Below are 18,872 nucleotides of genomic sequence, written 5' to 3' on the forward strand. Positions count from 1 at the left end.
CTGGAATGGAGGAGAGAGAATACTGCTAGCACCACTTATCCCTCCATTATTGTTATCTGTGGTGACTAATAATCAGTGTCTTCATGTTTTTATACAGGGCATCTATTGTTCAAATCACTAGCAAATTAAACAAAAGTAGAATGTGTCGTATATGATGATAGCTTCTGATGAAAACAGAAAAATTGTCTGTGTTCAAACTCTGATGGAAAACTGTCTCCTTTCCAGCGTCTTGTTTGTGTAAGTATTATGTGACATGTTGAGTGCCATGTGGTATGATTTCTGTCTGTAAAGTGCCAATTAGAAATAAAGTCATTGTTTATTTTTTCATCTAAACTGTTTTTATTAACTGAACAGCTCCGTAGAATGCATTTCATGTCACTAAAGCATCATCTCAAATGTTAGGATGTCTTTTTCAAATAGCATGATTTCACATAAATACAAGAAATGAGCACTACTCTGTGACAGCATCCTGGTGGCATCTAAAGTGTGAAAAGGACATGTGGACACAGGGCAAACAATGACATACCATCACTTGGGAAGTCCATCCCCAAGGCGATGAAAGGATTCTCAGACACAATCAAGTTTGGATCTTATGTGATACCAAAGTCATTGTTGACTGGGCGCGAGCGGCTTCCTCCGGTGTTGATAAATGAATCCAATGCTGGAGGGAAAAAAACTGCAGTTCTTTGAGAGTCCACTTGAGGCTGGTTTAAAAAAAAAAAACAAATCCCCATAGGATCCCATATTAGAAGAGTCATTTGTACATCAGAAATAAACATTGTAATGGGGCTAAGAGTTGGGTGTGTTCAAGTTGAATGACAGGTGGGCACATTGTTGCTATCATAAAGACGCTTCAGGCCTGCTGCATCCATCTCTTTGCATGTTTGAGGGTGAAACAAAGTTAGGTGGAGTCAGGAACTGCTTCAGCTGATTGGGCTTCAAAAAGGCTCTTTAGAAACCAATGGGTGACGTCACTGACATTATGTCCATCTGTTATGCAGGCTATGACTGTTTCCTGCTCTTTTATCTGCAAGTCTGTTGTCCTCCTAGCACCTTAAATTAACGTGAAGTGATGTTGTTGTTGCTGGCTACTTTGGCTTTGAATCACAGTCTCTGATATGAATTGTAATACAGCACACAAACTATGACAGAATCTGCAAAAATGGCATTGCCTATTCAGAGTGAAAGGGATGTTTGGATACATTTTAAATTGTGCTGGACGAATCATTTTTAATTATACACATTTAATTGCAGTCAGTCTGTGATGCCACCTGGAAATATTTGAACTTCAATAAGCTTGTAGAAACATGAGCTGTCAGATGTGACTGAAGAAAATGTTGTTATTTTCTAAGTTATTATACCTGGTAAGTCCTGTTCTTATATTGTTTATCTATCTATCAGAGCTGTAATTTTACAGAATTATTATTGTATTATTATTTGCAACACAGTCCCCAAGTACAACTGAACAATTACAGTATGAGTTATGCTTATTGTATGTGTATCCTACATTATTCCCAGTTTTCATCTTGAAGAATATGACTCAAGACAGAACCCACACTGACAGGGGCAACCATATTGCCAGATAGTAAATCAAGTCCTGTCTGAATATGCTGCAACATGTACTACCAGAGTATTGCAGTAGAGCAAGGCTAAGGCCTCTAGCTTTGCTTTCTCAGCCAATTATCTCAGAAAAGTCAACATGTACCATGAACACTAATTGAACATTAACATACTAATTACCAAAAACATTTACCTCTATCCGTTGGTAAGCAAATCAAAGTATTGGCAAAGTAGGTAAAATGAATTATAAATGTCACTGACTTTCAAATCTCAGTTACTGACATACAAAATACCAACGCCCTTTTTCCACACCTATGGTCACTGTCCACAGCATTTTTGGCCCACGCTTTAAATTGTTTTTAATGTGTACATTTTGAATCAAATGATGCAGAACTAAACACCAACAACTGATAGAAAGCTACACTAAACAGTCAGAGTTTCATGACTTTACATATTTTGTTAGGTTTGATAATCACGTTTATGTGATTATGTCCAAAACCAATTTATTAGTTTACCATTTCATATTCATAGCAGGCCTAAATCCCATGTGCTATTATAAAAAGACAAGGCACCAGCTGAATATCAGCTCGGACATTAAACGGAGGGCAGAGTGGCGAGTAGGTGCACTTTAATATCCCTCTAATCCGTTCTCACTTCACTGTCACTTATTATTGCTGTAACTAAAAACAACTGAGCAGATTCCATTTGTTCCGAGATCATGATTGTGATAGGTTCTGTCAGCATCTGTCCGAATATCATAAAAGCTTTGAAAGTCGACTATAAAATATGTCAGTGCCACGTTTGACTGTACAGCTCTTTAAAAGCTTGTTGGCAGCACAGTTGCATTAATATTCATACATGCATATGAGTAGCTGGAGTAGATTTCAGAGATGCTGATTCTTTTTCTCATTTTTTTTCTCTTCTGAACTCTAAATCCATCAAAACATGCTGCCTCCTTTAAAGATCAGTTACAGCTACACATTCACTTTCTCATACAGTGTGCATGCACATTTTGCCATTTTATCCTTCTGTGAATGCACACCCACACACAAACACATGCAGGCTTGTTTTAAGGACTGCCATAAAGCAAATACTTTCCTCCCTTCCTTCAAAGGGGGCGGGGGCTTTTAGATGAATTGGCCTGTGAAAATATTGGAGGATGAGAAATTGAAAAATGGAAATTCGCACTCTCTGGCTCCAGCTGCTTCTTGGCCCAGCAGTGATTGTGGCTTTAATCTCCATCTTAGTCTCAAGCCTCCTACCAGTCCAAACAGCTCCTCAGATTTTTTTTCCCAGTAAGCCAAGTTCTTTTTGTACCAAACTCCAGATCCTAGATGTACAGGAACCAATGTGTCTTAATAGTGTCTAGTTGTTATTCTCATTCTCTTGGTGGTGGGAGAACAAGCCAGAAGAGTTTCCAGTTGATCACTTTCATGGAAGTTGACACAACTGTGGACAAAATACTGATACTCATTTATTAAAGATTAAAAAGGGGCTCATGCTTATCTGCAACTTCACCATGATACAAAGTTCATTTTGTGGTTTTGAGTCAAGTGTGTCTACACGCTCCAACACACACATTTTGTTCATAAACACTTTAGCTCTGAAGCCACCTTGTTCCAGGTAATGTTGACACTAAGCAGAGGTGTAAAGTAACAAATTACATTTACTCGCGTTGCAGTAATTGAGTAGTTTTTTTGTGTACTTACTACTTTTTAAGTAGTTTTAAAAATCTTTTACTACTTCTTTTACTTAAGTAGTTTTTTGTTAAGTATTGTAATTTGTTACATTATAAAACATATCCGTTACTGATTAAAAGAGAACGTAGGCTTAAATAAAAACGATAAGAAAAACATTGCGCGAGAGACAACTGCCGTGTCCACCGCAAATAAACACCACAGAAGAAGAATTTAAAAAACTGCAGTGAATCATGGCAACAAACTGGCGCTAAATCACATCAATGATGGACACGGACAAGTCAGACAACAGTGGTGCAGACCTAGCTGAAGGCGAAACGTCGCATTCTGTGACAGAAAACGAAGAGAACCCCTGGCCACATTTAAGGGACCACTTCGGCTTCAAGTGCAAGAAAGGCTTCATTATGCACTGTAAGCTGTGTTTGCCCAGAGTGACCGAGCTAGCAGCTTATAAAAACTCAACTTCAAACCTGTGCAAACACGTAGAGGTAAGTTACATTTAAATAATATTTGTGCCGTTGCAATGGTAGTTAAAATTACGTTTTCGTAGTCTAGTATGAAGAGGTAAGGAAGAGGTGTGCTTCGGCAGGTACAGTTCATGCACAAGCACGGATACACAACGTGTACAGCGTTCATTATGGAGAAATCCAGAGTTTCATGGCTGTATCTGACTAACATGACTCAAAGTCAATAAATGCTGTCATGTTCTCTGTGTTGTTCTCCGTTGTGCAGACGCGGACTCGATCGCGCATCTCTTTATTATATATTTATTTATTCTTTCATGATCACGTAAAGCCATGTATTACGACGTTATGTACAAGAGGTAACCGTGCTCAGGCCCGCTTAGTGTGAGTTCAGGTCAGAGAGGGAATGAGGGGGGGAGGAATCATGATTTGTTCATATCTTCAGGTGTCTCTGTGAGCAAGAATTGTGCATTATGAAATGTAAAAAGACAAAATGCGATGCATGTAGAAAAGCTTTTATCTATAAATGTAAATATTTCCAATTCAAAACACAATTGAACACAACATTGATAATTATGTAAACATTTTGTTCACAGAGGAAACATCCATCAGAGCTGAAGGACTTTATTGACTTCGTGGCAACACGGAAGCGAACCAAGAACCACCAGATACCCCAAACAAGCAAAAAAAAATAAGTGACTTGATGGCAGTAGGTGCAAACAGACGTGTGCCACAGGCAAAGGTTGACGAGCTCATGATAAACCTCATTTGTGAGGGTCTTCATCCATTTTCTTTGGTTGAGCAACCTGCTTTCAAAGAACTTTTATTGACACTGAATCCCCAATGTATGGTCATTTCCAGACCCACTCTCCAGGCCAGAATAGAGGGAGCTGCCAACCAGATGAAGAAGACTTTGATGTCGCATCTCAGTAAAGTCAGCTATGTTGCCACCACCACAGCAAAGTTTCATAGGTGTCACAGCGCATTGGATAGATGAAGAAACCTTGGAGAGTAGATCCGCTGCACTTGCTTGCCAGAGGTTGAAAGGGTCCCACACCTTTGATGTCCTAGCAGGTGCCCTTGATAACATTCACTGTCAATACAGAATAAGGGGAAAGTGGTAAGAACCACAACAGACAGTGGCTCAAACTTTATTAAAGCATTTAGTGTATTTGGTGAGCAAAGCCAGTCTGAGGATTCAGAGTCAGAGTCAGACTCTTCTGAAGAGCCCAAAGCTGACTACCTTGACACATTCAGCATCCTGGAGCAAGATAATGGTCTTGAGTACCAGCTTCCTCCACACCAAAGGTGTGCATGCCACCTGTTAAACTTAGTCGCCACAAGAGATGCTGCCATGGCAGAAGAGAAGAATGACACATACAAACGTCTATCACGCGCAGCCTTTGGAAAATGCCAAGCAATGTGGAACAAGTCAGGTCGGTCATACATGGCAGCAGAAATTGTTCAAGATAAATGCAAGCTCCAGCTCATCCGGCCCAATCAAACTCGGTGGAACTCAACATACATGGCTGTAGAGAGAATCATTCGGATCACATAAGAGAAGGGGGAGGACGCAATCAGGAATGTCTGCGAAGAATTCAAAGTGAACATGCGAGTTTTAATTCAGATTTTCTAAAGTATTAAATGTTAATGACAGAAATGATAAATGATGCCCAAAGCTACCTTGCATATTTCTGTGTTTTCCATAATTATATGAAATTGTCGAAGCACATTTCCATACACATTCCACACCTATTCCTTCAGGAAGTTTGCTAAAAGTTGTATATATTTGATTTATGTTATACAGGTTGAGTTCAGCTGAAATTGCTTTCCTGACTGAGTACTGCACTGTGATGAAGCCTTTGGTGAAAGCTTTAAACATTCTTCAGTCTGAGACCAACATACACTTGGGGTGGCTTCTGCCAGTGATCTTACAGCTACAAGCAAAACTCAGCAGACAAGAGACGTCCTCCAAGATGTGTCTGCCCCTCATCAGAGCCATTCAGAATGGTGTCCAAAAGCACTTTGGTGGGATGACTGAAGACCCTTCTGCAAAAGTTCAAGACCACCTGGACTGAGAGTGCTGATACCATAGAAGAAGGTACGATTTAATTATTTAATATCAATCAGTTGTTAATTATACATCCCAGTTCTATTCACTATATTTCTATCGACATGTGATAAGTGCAGTAACATGGGTCTTTCTAAACAAGTTGTAGTTATTTTAATTTCTGCATTATGATGAAAATATTCAATATGTGTTGTTGTTTGTTTGTCACTCAACAGGTCTGGGCTATGAGACAACACCTTGACCAGATGGCAGAGGCTGGGGTGGAGCAAGTTGGGCAACATTCATGAGATGAAGATGATTTCTTCTTCTCAATTCTGAATTCCAGAAGGTCACAAGGTACAGGGGAGCTGGATGGGTACCGAGCCTGTGTCTCAAACAATATGGATCTGCTGAACTCATTTACACAAATCAAAAAACTTTCTCTCAAGCTCAACACTGGATTGCCTGCCTCAGCCGCCTGTGAGCGTCTCTTCAGCTGTGCTGGACTCCTGTTCACTGCAAAGAGAGCAAGGATGAACTCTACTAACTTTGAAAACCAGCTTCTGCTCAAACTAAACAGGAAGTTTAGTGAGTAATGTTCAAAAGAAGAAACCACAAATATAGGAACTTTAATTAAGAGATGCAGTGAGGCAGGGCAATTTTCTTTGTTGCAGCTGCCACGTGGTTCATTTGACAGATTTGTTTTTCGACAGGAAGGGAATATTCTGTCATGTGTTGACATGTTTTATGTTGTTAATACACTTTATTTGTAAAGATTTCCCTTAATTAAAAACAACTTTGAGATTTAAATCCTCGCGTCTTTATTGCACTTCACAGGAGAGGTCCGTTGTTAAAAAAAAATAATAATAATAACTTTTACTTAAAGTACATTTTAAACCTGCTACTTTTTACTTTTACTTTGAGTACATTTTTAAACTGATACTGTTACTTTGATGAAATTTAAATTTCATCAAAGTAACAGTACTTTTACTTGAGTAGAATATTTTCGTACTCTTTACACCTCTGACATTAAGGTATTCAGGTAAATACACACCACAGTCTGTTTTACATACTCTTGCAGTTGCCACTTTGTCAGACACATCCTACAGGTCTTTCAATCCAGTTGAATTGCTTTGCAGAGATAATGCAGTTCATGATTTGGTCCTAACTGTCAGAGAAGTCATGACTAACATATAACCCAAACACTTAACACATTTAAATCATATTCCTTTTTGTCTTGTGAAGATTTGTCTATTAGTCCCATGCCAGTCAGCATGAAATACAAATTAGTTTAGCTGATTTGGATTTCTTTTTTGTGTCTCTAACATGAAAAGCCTTTCAGTCTCTGCTAACATAAGATTAGTAAGAAAAAGGCGTTTTTTATATACGCAAATCTATAGGTGCAGGGCAAAAACAGCAGACTGAGGAAGATGATATGCCGTATTTTAAAGAGCAGGAGGTAGAAATCCGTGCAATCGATCATTGGTCAACAGAAGCTTGACTGATTTTTCAACACCTGGCCAAGAAGAAGTCTGACATTAGTCATTGTTAAATATTAGGCAAAAAAAGGATTGGTTAGTAAAGGGGGAGATCATGATTTTGGTGAAAACCCAACAATCCTGATTCACAAAGAATGGATTACAGCCACTGATCGCTTCAACAAATTGCACATTGTTGCTCCCTCTGCTCAGTCTCGAGGTTCTAGCTCACAGAGCAAATAGCGCTTGTGATATCTCAGGCGCAAACATGCCCTTAAAGTTGTCCGGCTCCGCTCAGTTTGCTTTTGAATTTGCGTCTGAATGTGGAGAGAATACATCTTCACGTCCGGTGCTGAGGCTGCGCTCTCAGAGCACAAATGTGTCGACATAATGATGATGAGCACCAGCGTACAGAAGAGTTTGCTCTACAGCGCAGTTGGGGATGTGTTAGAAGGTGTACTTTGCATCATTTGCACCGGTTTAACAGGGGTTGAATAGCCTTTTGTAAATCAGGCCTTCAATGGGGTTCTAGTTTCTTGGGGACATAAGTTCAAGAGCCACTAAGGCTGCATGGGCAAATAATTCATGCCCACACAACCACATTATGTAATGTGAAGTCTGACACGAAAAGGCTTTTGTCTTGTAAGATTGAAGGACTTTTTTAAAATGAAGCACACAAGTTTAAGAATTCTGCTGACTCACCAAGCAAAGTCAAAGCCTGCTTGTCTTTTCAGGCATTTATCCTGATTTAGGATGAGCAATAGCGGAGCGAGTGTGGGGGCAGAAGGTGTGGCCACCCCGGGCCCACTGTTGTCTCAAGGGGCCCACTTTGAGCCAAATTTAACATGCATTTTATTATTTAGTTGAATTTTCAAATAAAGTTAGTTTGACTAGGTCTGAGTCTCTCTTTTCTTTTGCCGCAATCAAGACACACAATTTATTTTGTAGAGGAGAGAGGGGCCCCCCTCCACTGCCAAGGGGGTTCTCAACTTCGGCAGCAAACAGCACCAGCAGGGTGCTGTGGCCTGTTTGTAATGTCATTGATTCCACCTCTTAGCACCCCCTTTGCTGGGCCCCCGCTGCTGTCTGGAGTTTTAAAAACCTAGTCGTCTGTCTGCTTTATTTCTGTTTACCTCACAGTTTTTCAGAACATTAAAAGTGTAAAAAACAAATAAAAAATGTTTTCTCATTGACAACTCAACCTGGCAAGTCTCCTCCCGTTGCTAGCTCCACTAACGTAAACGCTACTGACCAAGCAAATAAACATGTTAGGAGGAGCACCCAGCTAGCTGCAGGAAAGCAACAGTGCTGATGAAAACTTCATTGGGAAGTTGTTTCATCATTATTAGAGATTACGCTTAGATGCTGGTCTTTTGTTTGTGGGTCCATGTGTTGTAGACCGCCGTGTCTGCTGGTTATCGTACTGTATGAACGGCAGGCCATTGCTGTCACACTGTTAACAAAGTTTGTTGTGGTGCGTGGGTTGATAATGTGTGGTTTTATTGTATTGTCTGTGTGGCTGGATGAGCGTCCAACTTCACTGAATGTCAAACTGTAGTTGCCTTCTATCTTTGGTTTCTCGTCCGGATAATGAAGTCTGCTTCACTTGTTTAATCGGTGGAATATGCGCACAGACATATCAGCACTTGTTCTGCTTAAACATCAGCAGGTCACTCACTGATAAGTCCCTGTCACTGTAATAGCACCCTTTGTAATCTGCAGCGGCATTTCTCTTCATCCCGCCCCGTCTTGTATCTCCATACAGCCGATATTAAACCATAAATGCTATACTACATTACTATATAGGCTACAGCATATGCTATATAGCCTATAGACAGTTTGAGGGCCCACTATTGGTCCCCGCCCCCTCTGCAATGACCCATAGGCTCCGCGCCTGGGGATGAGATTGGGTAGAGTGCTTTGTATTATGTTAGTAAGTGTGAATTATTGGAAATCCTTTCAACACATCGCTGTCTAGTAAAACTCAATCCGATGATCATTAGATTGTCAACAGTGTCCGATCTGCTTAACAAAAATAGAGGCTATTAAGTGAATTTTCTGCAGGAAGGTGCTGTTTTTTATTTACAAAAATACTTTTAATAGTTGAAATAAAACTTTATCTATATTGCATTTATTGTGGATCAAAACACTTCCGAAAGATCGCAAGGCTAAGTGTATCTCCCCTGACCCCGAACCTCACCTGGCTTAGTCTTTTTGTTGTTCTGCTGTCTAGTCCTAAACTCTCTCTCTTTTAACCTGCAGAACAGAACTACCAGCCTTGTTAATGATATCACTGGCCATGGGGGTGGCAGTGTGTGTGTGTGTGTGTGTGTGTGTGTGTGTGTGTGTGTGGGGGGTGGGGGTGGTCAGTTCTCTGCCTCTCTCCTTTGACTGCCCTTTCCTCCTCCCCCTCTCTCTCCCCTGTCTTTGGCTCTGTTCTTAAATCAGGAGGAGGAATCTTGAAAAAAAAAAAAAAAAAAAAAAGGTGCACCGTGTCTCTCTTGCTCGCTCAAGCAGCCACCATGAGGTGCTTTCCACTTCACAACAGCATTACACATCAATTATTCAGAGGCACTGAAATAAAGCGGTTTGCCTCTTCTATCTCTTAAAGAGGAAAGAGAGAATTGCAAATGAAAGGGCACAGAAGCGGTGTCAATTCTGATGCTTGCGCAATTAAAAACATCACTTTAAAAAAAAAAAAAAAAAATCAAAGGACGTTAAAAAAAAAAAAGTCACAGCCTTAGTGAGTGTGGGAGCCGGGCTTGTCGAAGAAAATCAGATGTAGGAATCAGAATATTCCTATTGATGTTGTGCTTTGTCTCCAACTTAATAATTTATTTATTTCCTATCAAAGCATCAGCTGGAGGTTAAGCCACGACCAAGAGCAGTTAATGTACCACTGCTACTTTAAGATACTCATACAAAACAGATCAATTAGCCATAATTATTTTGATCTGTTCAATCCAGTAAGGATCTATACTGTAACTCCAAACTTGACCTTTTAGTCATGAATACCCAATAATATAATAATTAGAGAAACAATTATGAACATACAGTATTTCTACAAGATCCCATAACATATTAAGGATAGTTTAATGATTGCTAAATGAAACAGCAGGCTGCAGTGTTTTTAGATCTTTACCCACACTAATCCCCCATAATGCGGTCCGTCAGTGCCATGCCCTGTTGGTTGCCACTGTAGTCAGTGCTCATGTTTCCACAGCAGGCGCCGCCGTCTGTCTCTGCAGCATGCCAGCAGCGACACTACACTCTGCTCCAGAGCAGTTGTGGGGTTTGGTGCCTCGCTCAAGGGCACCTCAGCAGTGCTCAGGAAGTGGACCTCTCCAGCTACCAGACCAACTTCCGGACTTGGTCCGTGCCGGGACTTGAACCAGTGACCCTCCTATTCCCAACACAAGTCCCTACGGATTGAGCTACTGCCGCCCCAAATATGTTGCAGGTCTATTTTCAAAGAAGCATGCTGCAAGCACTCATCAAGCTGACAGAATAGAATGAGCCAGAGAAGGACTCAAAATCATAATTTCCATCACTTTATCAACATTACATAAAAACTGACAACACTAACAACACAACAACTACAGAAATACAAAGCAACATGTTGTTTTGCACATTTTCCTGTTTATTCCCGTGTGATCTTGTAGTTCTCCTGTGATGTGTGTACAGCTGCTCATGGCTGTGCTCCGCTGCACTCACGTTCCAGAAACGGATCCAGTGGGTGCATGGCGTGCGCCGTCCGACGGAGCGAAACTGATGCTGATGGAACGCAGCGCGTACGGACTATATGGCAATTGGCTTTAAGTCTGCGACTTCAATCTGCAGAGGTCTAATTGACTTTTAAATCATGCATCTCTCTTAAAAAATACATTCCACAATTGCTGGATTGATGCATGAATCAGGAAAAAAAAACTTAACTTGTTTCAGCAGATTCTATAAATAATATTTTTTTCGTTGGTTCCTTTTCTCGTGAACTATAAACATTTTCAGTATCGGCCGTCCTTTCTTCGATGGAACAAAATGACGCATTAATACAAGTTCCTGAAGTCTCAGTTAACACACATACTTGGCTGCAATATATAAAACCCGCTTATTTTCTAGCTGCTCAAATTTTGAATATTTCTTTGATTTGTTTGTCTTTATTTTGAGATGCCTCCTGTTATTCCTAAATTGCTTCCTGAAAATGCCTTTGTACTGTACTATACAGCTGAAGTGTATCCTAAAGACAAAAAGGTGCAGAAAGACAACTATTTTTCTGTGCAGTGCATATTTACTGAGCTGGCTTAAGTCACTAGGACTTGTTCAGTGCATTGAGCAGAGAGTTTTTTTCACAGGCCCGGGAAGCTGAGAAACAAGACTACAACAATTCAAGAACATCTGCTGAGAATGCATTGCCAGAATACTGCGAAATCCCCAAACACAAGCACATGCTGTGTTACATGAGCTGAAGAAAAGCCCATGAAACATTTAGTAGAGGATGAACTTGTGGCTGGAGAATCTGCATAGAAACATACTGTTCATGTGTACCATACAAGCATTATGTTTACAGCTGGATATATAGTCCAATACAGTCTTGCAAAGTGCCAATGATTTTTTTCATAGGAGGGTATACATGACTAATGTAACATTAATGATTCATTTTAACTTGAAAATGTTGCACTGCAACTGTTTCAGCCTACTGTAAGGAGTTTAAACTGCTTATGAAACTGAATGAAAATAATACTGATGGTAACAAATCACTCACAAGAGCAAATTATTCCATCAGGAAGTTTTGTTTTAATGCCACTCCTTGCTGCCCCCAGGTGCTGAATGATAGATGTGGAAGCAAAACTATATCATGTAACTGATTCACCTATAAACAATACAAATATGATACTGATTGAACTACAATAAAAATACAAGTTAACCTGCAGGCAGTATTTTAAATATTTTCACCTTTGACCTTCTTTTTAAGAAAATAAAAAAACAGTTCTTGTGAAAGAAGAAATGAAACAATGTTCAAAGGAAGAATATACAGAGTGAGGGAGATAAGCCGACATATATGTGAGAGAGAGAGAGCGAGAGAGCGAGAGCGAGAGCGAGAGAGAGAGAGAGAACTTCTGTGGTTGTTTGGTAAGTTTTTCAGTTAATTATTCATCATAATCTTTCCTGCTGGTTTGATACAGTCAATCTGGCACATTAAGAAATAGTTTGAAGTAAAATATAATCACTTCAAATACCAGTCTCCCCCCCCCCAAGTTTCCTGCACCAGCACCAAAAAGGTTCCCGTTGAAAGGTTGAGCAATGCATCCCAGGGAAAGGCTGATCACCTGAAATGCCCTGCTTGGTGTTGGCAAAGTTGACCGATTGGGAGAGCTGCTGCCTTCTGAGAACCCTGAGGTGTGAAGATGGATATCCTTATCCACTGATACGGGAACAAACCTGCCACGGGCAAGCACAGCTGTGACAGCGACAAGGCACTGACTCAGCCATTGGAGGATCCAGTAGCTGCCTGAACTGTCAGTCTCTATTTAGAATTAAAGCAGCAATCGATACAGAAACTATTCACCCTGCCTCTCACGTTTTCTTCAGCTAAACGGAAGGCTTTGAAATACCTCAAAACTTCTACGTTTCTATTAAGTCCTAGCATCCTTTCCCATTAACCAATGATATCCACTGAAGTGGTGCCTCAAGGCAGCTACAATTATTCAAATAAAAGCACACTGCTCAGGGCTAGATTTATCACCTGTGCTTCTCTTAAAGAAAAAATACCCACAGAAGCAGTACAAGTAATTCGGCTGTCAGACGTGATAGTGCAAAGCACAGGCAATTAGCGATAGACTGATCAAGTGATAAGCATAGAAGGAGATTCACAATGTGTCGTATTTAAGTGATTCTGAATCAGAGTACATGGACAGAAAGAAAGCTTTAGACACAGTTTGGGATGTTTAAGAATGAGAGTGTAGACTGTAACTGTCCTACCTACGGGGGTACGCAGTTCGACGGTCAGCCAAACTCGATTCAAATGATGAGTGAGTCAGGTTCTCAGTTGATCTTGTTTATTCATCAAGGTTGAATTCAGAGTGAATACTTTAACAAAAGAAAATGCACAGATTAGCAAGGTGCTATAAATAACTTCACATAATTAAATAATCAATTTCACTTGTAATACAATTATAACATTAATGATAAGCTAATTATGCTAAGCTAATTATGCTAAGCTAAGCTATGGGCTAAACTAAGCTACATGCTAAACTAAGCTAAACTACATGTTACGGTAAGCAAGTCAAAAATACAGATTCTGCAACCACATTCTGTCAAAACAACTAAGGGCTAGCCACCTCACAATCATGCATAATAAATGACTTACAGCCGTTGCTGTCTTAAGCGACACAAGTCAGTTCGTTGTTGAGCTCCTCCAGGAGTTGGCACATGTGTGCTATGACGATGACAAAAGGAAGAACCCCCAACTTCCTGTTCCTTTTATAGAGTGCACACTTCCTGTTTCCTTTGAAACAAGTGCACTTCCTCTATGAGTTTTTTGCAGGCCAACAGGTGGTGCCGTTGCAATACATGACAGAACAGAGACCATAATGTCACATCTAAAACAGCGCATTTTTAGTCGTTGCACGACCGTTCTTATATTAAACGTTAATTATCGCTGCATTCAAAAAAATAATAAATTCAAACACAATGTTGATTTGGAAAATGATTACCAGAACATTTAACTTCCGTTAAATTCAGTTTCTGATAACGTCTTTTTTATTACTTGAATTCACTAACTTCAACACAAAGTTACTTTACCTAATTTTTCCGGACTCTCTGAAGAGGCGAGACTCCCTGTTGTTCTCCCTTTTTTCAACTCACACATCTGTATCTTGAGTTTTGCCAGTGTTATGGAGGGGAGAGAGAAAAGAAAGTCCCTTTTCTACTCAGGCTCTCATTGGTTAAAGTAGCCTAGGAACAGTGAATGGAAGGCCGTAATTGGTCAAATGAGGTGTTATTCAAAAGTTAAGAGTACATTACGGGCCTCTTAAGAAGTCGGATCTATTAACATTCTAAAAAGCTGATTTTTTCTTTCTTTTTGATAATATCGATTAATGTTAGTGTTAATTTTAACTTCAGATAAATATTAACAGAATTAATGGATTAACTGATACGGAAGTTAACATGTTAGCAGATAGACGGTTAACAGAGTTTAATTTTGGATTAACTGTGCCCACATCTGCATGTTTCTTTAAGACATCTGTACTTTAAATAAGAGACGAGTGCCAGTAAACATACTTTGGAAAGTGAGATTTCAGTTCTAAATCATAACCCGTGGAAGCTACAATGGTAGCAACTGTCTGACATGTTCTAACTCCAGACTCATGATGTACAGAAGATACAGTCAGATGTCCTTTACTTCAAAAAATGACAATGCAGGTTCTCTCCAGAGACAGTTTTGCATGTGAAGGGCTGCATGGTCGAGTTAGAGTTTATTAATAAAGTATGCTGCGTTAAATTTAATGTAGCTTTTATGAGTATTGGCAGTACAACTGCAATTGGCATAAGGTTAATGTTGTTAAGCAATCTACTTTTTCAGGTCTAGGAAACATGTTTTTTTTTCAACATAACTTTGTGTATTGCAGTATTATAAAACAGAAAAAGAATGCAGTGAATTTTGCAGTAATATAAGTGTGCTGTAGAAACTAAGAAGACAACTACAACACAACACAACGTAACATAGAGCCTGGTTGACAGACCAGGAACTAAAAAGAGCAGTATGTGTATTCATATATGCCTAAATGTATGAATAAATATACATACACATAGACTAGGGACATACTGCAAATACAGCATTCCAGCCCAAAAAAAATATTAAAGATCTTACATTCATTATCAGTAATTGGGGAAATGCAAAAGAAAGTAAAAAAATAGAAATACCCCAGGTTTTGTGAAGTCTTTTTTTGATCCTCTTGTTACACATCTCATCTTCTGCTTCTTAACCTACAATAACTCAAATGTAAAACAGATCCGTTGGCCTTTGTAACTCCTCTGGCAAGATGTCAGATTTTGCTACCCACTCCTCTCTTTCACTGTGCATGGCTCAAAGATGTTCTCTACCTTATTAAACAACAGTTTTTCAGTAATGTTATTCAGTACTGAAATTCTTCCTGTATTAATTGTAGTACTTTATGCAATTTTGGCGTTGCAACACTAGAATAGACCTTTCTTCCAGAATGAAAAGAAAACGAATCTGTTGAGAAACAAAAGCAACAAAATCTCAAATATGGCATCAGGGTGGTTGGTTATAATCACGTCTTCTGATTTGTTGCTCATTATCTGCTATGATAAATAGCATCATATGAACAGAACAGCCCTGATGGTACGAGCTGGTCAATTAAGAAATATTCCCTAAGTTATGGTGAACCTGTGAAAAAAAGAGAAAACGCCCAATGGATGCACCAATGGTCCCCCAATTTGTGGACTGGTGTAGAAGAAAAAACTGCTCTGATAAAATGTTAATTGTCTTAATTCAGGCATTAAATAAAGATTTGGTTTGAAATTAGTACCAATATATGTATGTAATAAGTTATGTTACCTCACAAACATGATTTTAATATTCAACCAATGTATCTAAATTACCAGTGTTACATAAATTTGTGTTTTTTACATCGTTTATAAAAAGTCAAAATTGATATTGGTTATACATATGAGCCTAACCCTAGTCTACCTTATGATCCATCATCAATGCCAGCCACTAAAGAGGAATGTCAAGCTCTTCATTCCAAGTCAATGGACTTTAATGGAACATCAAACAATATGCCAAAGGACACCCTCCAAATAAAAAAATGCTCAAAGGGTACCAAGATCAGAGTATTTCAAGCACTGGGGCCACAGATCAAGCTGCTCTCTCCGTGACAAGTTGGGAGAGAGAGAACAGACTGGAACTGACATGCCTTCTCATTAGCTTTCATGTCAATCTTGTTGCTGCAGACAGTTATCTCAAAAGCTGCTCAGGACATTGAATCGCTAATTAACTCTAGTCCTGCACAGTCAACTCGGGGAAGAAAACAGTATTTGTATTCTACAGTGTGGTATTGGTCTCAACAAGCATGCAGTGTGAAATTAGAGACCAGTAAAAGGTGTGTCTTCTTGTCAAACCGTGAGAGATAAAAAACACCTTTCTGCAGAGGTATTTGTAAAGGTGGACCTTTGGGTGATGAAAACAGCTGCCGGTAGATATAAAAGAGGTTTATCCTTTACATCTACCGGCAATGATGTCAAACGGAGGAGAAACCGGCGCACATGTTGACATTACAAACCCAAAACTCTGTTTTCCCTGTCTACACATAACCACCTTAAATGGAGTTTCTGAAAATCTTCACCTTGGAACGATTTTTCCAAATGGTGTGTCTGTAAGAAAAGTCCAAAACACACAAAAAAAACCTCTGTGTGGACTAGGCCTGAGACAATGAAGAAATCACCTGGACAGCTTACACTGCTCAACATCATTTATGATCATTTCATTATTATTTGGCTCTGTTTCTTTTAAACATTACATCCTCTAAGACCTACAGTAAACTTAGCCTCCTTGTTTTATTGTCAAAGTAGCCTTGAAATTAAAAGTTATAAAGTTTGGAGACCCCTGGTCTACGACATGTGGTGTAGGTAAAATGGGTAGAGGGAGTAAGGGTAGATGTTTAAATGATGGTTGCGGTTGGATCTTAAAACGGTTTTGCACAGTCAGAATCAATGTGACCCCCAAAAATCAAAATCGAAATCGAATCGTGAGACACACAAAGAAGGATCTCATCTTAGGAGGTCACATGTACTGAATCTATAAGATGCTACACGGTAAACACTCCTAAGCCTGGGGAGTCAAATACTGTCAGGAAACATGTGACATTTGAATGAGGCTCTTCTGGGTTTTCTGGTACATCAAGCTAAAAGGTCACGCTACTGTAATTGATCTTTTCCTTTGATAATAGGGCATGGATTGACACATGCTTCTATAGGGGCACCGGCTACAGTCACTGCTCTACAAATATAATTAGTGAAGTTGCTCGGGGAGTCATTAGGTACAGGGAGACTTAAGCTTAGAGGACAGAGTTCAGCCATGGTGACGGAACTCAAACACAACAGCTTTTTTTTTCCTGTCGTTGCATACAGCATCGTGGCAGATTTACCTTGAAAACTTGAAGTCAAAAAGAGACATTCATTGCATCACTATTGTGATGTGCTCTGGCTTGTCTTGTGAATTTCATGTCATGACTGTTGGCTTGGCTTTCTTCGAGATCAACGCCTTATTAGAATGCGTGTTGGCCGCAGGTGATTAATGACTCAGTATGTATCTGGCATCCAACACAAGGCTTACCACCTTTATTGAATTTCTACTGTGTGAAAATGAATCACAGCAAGTTTGTCACATCTATTAGTTTTCCATTTCTGAATGAGCTGTCAATTAGGCATAGATGTTGATTACTAAAGGAGTTCCCGGCTCTTCCTTTATGCAGTGCCATGATGGTGCAGGGCTTGCCGACCGTACATCCTGAGTGTGCATCAGCCACAGCTTAGAGGTAAAAACTCTCCTGATCACATCTGATGCTGTAATGGAGGAAGAGAGATCATTACTGTATAAGTGGACACAGATGAGAAATACCTCTAAAGAGTCCGCAGACAAGAGCAGAAAGTGATAAAGTAATAATTTCCTGGCTTTTAGGATTCCCCTGTTATTTATTTGTCCCTGTTTTATATTATTTATTTTGGCACTTACTGGGGCTGTGGTGACAACAACAGATTTGGGATATATGACATTGCATTGAAAGATCATCCTTGTGGGGCCTTGTGCCCTAACTATAGATTAGATTCATTCATTAAAGAAACTAATTAGGTTATGAAGTAACAACTGTTTCACCTCAACCAATAGCATTAGAAAATCCTGCATAAAAATGAATGCATGGATAAAAATCACCCACATGAAGTCATATTCCTGATGGTTGTATATCACATGCACTATTTAAGGTTGTAGAAAAAAAACAACTGGTAGTATGTTATTTGTACTTCACTTAAGTAAAGAACATGAAGTCCTCTTGGCAAAATACTTTATTTTACTGAGAAGCTGAGAACACACAAGAAACATTATGTATTTATATATTTTACCTCCAGCAGTCCTATGGGAGGCTTGTCACTATGAAAATCTGTTTTGTTATGCCTTTATTTAAGAGGACAGACTGGATAGAGTCAGACATCAGGGAGAGAGAGAGTTGGGAACAACATGTGTGAGAGTAGCCACAGGTTGGATTTGAACCCAGGGTTTTTCCGCTTGGAGGGCCTCCGTACATGGGGCGAGTGCACAAACCACCAGTTGAAGATCTGTTTGGCTTATTTCGGCTCAATACACCAACTGCATTGAAAAAGTGTTCATCATTGTTTTAAATAAGAACTCTTAAAGAGCCCATATTATGCCCTTTTAGGGGTTGGTATATTTAATCTATGTACCTACTTTTGTATGTTCACAATAGCTAAAGTCTGAAAAAAGTGTCTGTTTTCATGTACTGCTCCTCCTTGCTCCCTCTCCGCTCTGAGTCCGTCAGCGACGCTCTACTGAGCCCACACTGTTAGACCCCACGTGGGCCAAGTCTGC

At 39.6% G+C, this 18,872-nt stretch overlaps 1 long non-coding RNA gene across 1 annotated transcript; it reads right to left on the reverse strand.

The window, feature by feature from the left end:
- Positions 1-4,220: 4,220 nt before the first annotated feature.
- On the reverse strand, positions 4,221-13,711 carry LOC109987837 (uncharacterized). The gene is made up of 3 exons (XR_002278126.3): positions 13,614-13,711; positions 13,226-13,333; positions 4,221-4,814 (listed from the first exon to the last, which is right to left on the reverse strand). It is a non-coding gene; the product is annotated as an uncharacterized lncRNA (long non-coding RNA).
- Between the last annotated feature and the right edge of the window lie 5,161 nt (positions 13,712-18,872).

Source organism: Labrus bergylta, chromosome 1 (assembly GCF_963930695.1).
Source record: "Labrus bergylta chromosome 1, fLabBer1.1, whole genome shotgun sequence".
NCBI classification, from domain to species: Eukaryota; Metazoa; Chordata; class Actinopteri; order Labriformes; family Labridae; genus Labrus; species Labrus bergylta.